The following is a 4,402-nucleotide window of genomic DNA, read 5'->3' on the forward strand; positions in this document are numbered from 1 at the left end:
TACATGCTAGCGCGGTCGTCATCCGAATCTGCATCCAGGACGACTAGGTCGACGTACTCAACACTGCCCTCTCTGTTCACCCTAATGCGCTCCCGCACTGGACTCTCGGGCTCGGGGCCCGGAACGAGATCCGCAACGACAGCAGCAGCAGTAGACGGACTAGACTCCGTCGAAGCCCCACCTACTGGCAACTCCTCAGAAGGGTCCTCATCATCTGAAGGAGATGGTGGCGGTGGAGGTACTCCCAAACCGGGTCCACAGTGTACTCCTGGAGGCAGGTTGAAGCTCACTATGTGCCTCCTCATCACTCCCTCCGTCAAGCGTCCGAATCGATCGACACGGTCCTCCATGATCCGACCGGTGTAGGTCGCACGGTGGCCCTCGGGATCGACCACCCATGCACCTGGGTCGTCTTGGTCAAGCATCTCGTACCTGGTCCCCCCTGACGGGCTGACCATGGTAAACCAATCCCCCATACTCATCTGACAAATGGCGTAGTCCGCCCAAACACACACAGCAGACGCGAGGGTCAACTCCAAAGAATTATATAATTAATAAAACCAGATATAATTATAGGATAATAAATACTAGCCTCTCAGGCTTATAAGTTTTGGGATAGCTTCCTAGGGTTGCATGTATCACAATAAATATAAAGAGCCATAAAAACAAGTAGCATGCCTCAAAAATAGGATAAACAGTTACCAATCACACTCAGCAACTAAGTTAGCATGTATGTTGCATGAAATGCAATGCTGGGTAACAAAATGCATTCCGGAAGAAGGATGGACATCAACGAGACGGCCCTAACACCAGCCACGGTGGGTACCTTCCTGCTCGCGTGTCTCTTACACCACACAAAAGTAGTCAGATCAGCAGTGAACCCGTAGGTCTGCCATTCCGTCTGCTACTGAGGACCACCGTAGTGTCCTAAATATGGAAATCCGGGTCTTATGACCATTTTGGAATCCACCGAGGTCCGGTATCACGCCGTGTATTAACCTCAAAATGAGTGCATGAATGCAAGTGATTAGCCAAACAACGTCTCCGACCTCACCCGACACGTCGCCACGTGTTCTAGATTAACTTAAAGTCTCTAAAAGAATACCCTAAGGTAAATGTCGATTCTGCGACAAAATACAATTAATCATAAACAAAAGAGTGCAGCCACTCACGACAACTCTTCGAGTCATCAATGCTCTCACGAAGTCTCACGCTTCTGTGGAGTCTCACACATTCACAAAGTCTCACGCTTCAGTGAAGTTTTATGCTTTCACAAGGTCTCACGCCTCAGTGAATTTACACACTTGCACGAAGTCTCACGCTTCAATGAAGTTTTATGCTTTCACAAGGTCTCACGCCTCAGTGAATTTACACACTTGCACGAAGTCTCACGCTTCAATGAAGTTTCATGCTGTTCACGAGGTCTCACACCTCCGTGAAGCTTCTCGGCTCATCCCTTGGATGGCTAAACAAACTGCTCCCAGAGCGAATGAGTATCAACATACCCAAAACTCGAAATCTTCCCAACACTTGGATCCGACGACACTTCTCATTTTCCAAAACTAAACTTCAATCCAAAGCTTGCATCCGAGATTGTTATCTTTATTTAAAGGTTTAGAGGTTGTTTAATATCTTATGAATTTCTTTATAAAAATAGCTCTTTTTAGTCTTATCGTATTCCCTATGAGTTCAAAGTTCCCATAAACCCAAGTAATTCCCTGAGAAGGTCTCGATCCATTGGAGCATGACAAGGTCCGAACTCCGTTCGTCCTTTTAAAACTCTCTCAAAATCTCATAAAAATTCGGCATGACCTGCCCGTAATCCTCACTTTTCAGAATCTCAGGTACAAGTGGAATAGCATCATTGAAACAGCTCAACCAAAAGACATAAACAGCATATTCCAACACATCCTAAGTTAACCATGTAGCACATAGCATGTGAATCATTTAGCACACAATATCATGGCATCAAGTACTCAACAAGTTCGGCCGAAGCCTCAGAAATCATTTCAGACATTTAGCAATTAGGTGCATAACACATAAATCAAGTCGAATTTCATCGACACCTAAAGCATTATCTAGTAATTCAGAGAGTAGCCCTCACCGGTGGGTCTTCCAGCTTCCTCCTCCAAATGTTCTTCAAGCTCTTCTCCTTGGTTTCTTGGAATCTCCTCAAACGAACCTTAAGCAAAAATCACAGAAATCAACACCAAGAGTCAGAAACTCAGCAATCAAAAAGTCCTAGGGTTACACAGTACACTACTACCTCCGTGGTACGACAATCTAACGCGTTAAGACAAGTTTTCGAAAAATCGGATTCTCCTCCCCCCTTGATATAGCTCTCGGCCACTTTCCTTAATTGGGAGGGTCGATTTTTCTTCGATCAAACTTGGTTCCTAGGTTAACATAAGCCGTAACTAAGACGGTTCTAGGCTCGGAAAAATTTTCGGATCGAAAACTGATATAGGGGTAGTTTGGTCATTATTTTTAGCTCAGAATTTCAAAATTGGATTTTTGAAAAACAAATTGGATGGGGACGTCCACAACGACGTTTATGACGACAAATCCTACTAGCACTAAGCCAAGTCGATAGATTAGAGCGTAAAGGTTGCGACTTTGGCGAAAAATGGGTATTTAGGGTAGAAATTGATCCCGGCGGCATTTCGTCGACATTTGACAAAATCTAATCCGCAGAACACGCTCAGGAGCATGCAGGGAAGAAGTTTAGACGCTGAAATCAGCTGATTTGAACAGTTTTTCAAAAACCTCAAAATTTTGAACTCAGAAAGTCGCAGGAGAAATGGACAGAAACGACGATTCGAAGGAGAGTATAGATTACCTACCTCGAGGTCTTCGATTAGTGACGAACGGTGAAGCAAACGGGCGAGAATCGACGAAGATCCGGATCTCTCTCTCTCTCTAGGAACTCGCGGTTTTGGAGGGGTGGGGAAAATGGGTTTTGTGAAAAAAAACTAATTTTTCAACTATTTATAGGTTTTGGAAAAAACGGAAAAATGATTTTTTTGCGATTCCGATTTTTCCTGCGCGTTCCTCTGCGCATTCTAAGATAGGTTCTGGCGACAGAATTCCAGAACTCAAAATAGAATTCTTGGAATTAAACCAAAAGATCCAAAATCGGCATAAGTCGGTGTAAGTCGGTTTATCCCGAAAAACTACTTTTTGCAGTGATCGTCGGATGAGAAAACTTCCTTCTGAAGAAAGATTAGGAATGATGAGAGAAGTAGGAGAACGCGGGTGGAATCTTCGTTTGAGTTTCCGGATAGAAAAAGTCTTCATCGTCTGTCGATCTTAGGTTTTCCGAACTATCAGGGATTCCGTTTCGGCAAACTTCCGAGAATTGGAATTTGACGTTCGTACATTCCAGGATTTCGCATCGAAATGGTTGTTTAAGGACGGAAAAGAGAAGTTCTAACATTTCTCTGAGGATTTTTGGAATTAGTTTCCATCGTGTCCTAAAGCGTAAATTAACTATTCACTAATACCTTCGACCTAGGATTAAGCGTATGTTAGTCGTGCTATAACTCTTTCGGTTTTTCGATACATTCTTGGACTTTTCCTGAACCTCTTTCCTTCCCAAATTTATCTTAATCAAATAACTTATTTATTTTATTCACTTATCCAAAACGTTAAAACTTGGGCCTTACATGCAGGGTTCTGATCCTTTAACAATTCTCAAGGAAATTCTAAATTTGATTGACAGAACCTTTTTATTCAAGATTGAAGTCGCAAATAGTTTCCATTCTAAGTTTGAGAAATCATACCGTGTCAAAAAACTTTGTGCTGATCAAAAAATTATTAATCAATTCAGAGCGGCAATGACCTTCCTGCCTGTAATTAGTTTACCTTAATATGACATTGGTGGGCTAAACAACGTTTTCTATTTCACATTTTTAAGTTGGTTTATTCACATATATTCTTGAACCTATTCTTTGTTGTACAGCTATTATATAAATATATCTAGGTACACAATAAACTAAATCGTCGTGCAACACACGGGTAAAAAACACTAATAACAAAGAGAAAATATCAGAGTCTAAATGAATAATTAGATAACAAATGATGAGTTGTGCCTAATTAGTTTAAATAACCTTTTTGTAATGATTGTTTATTGTTTATGTTTTTTTTTTTTTTGCCTAATTAGTCTGATCAACAATAGAAATGGTTAGCCGTTTGCAAACCCGACACTTAAGTGTTCAAGTTAACCTGACTAATAATTTAGATTTACATATTTTTGGTTGTCTAAAAAATTATCGTATTGAACGACCGATTGACAAACCTTAGTTGAATAGTAATTTGGGCTGAGCGTAGTATAGTTTTTATCAAAATTTTGGTTACCAAATTTATCTTGCATTAATATGATGTTATTATAATATCATAGTTT

This window comes from Lotus japonicus, chromosome 2, assembly GCF_012489685.1.
Source record: "Lotus japonicus ecotype B-129 chromosome 2, LjGifu_v1.2".
In the NCBI taxonomy this organism is placed as follows: Eukaryota; Viridiplantae; Streptophyta; class Magnoliopsida; order Fabales; family Fabaceae; genus Lotus; species Lotus japonicus.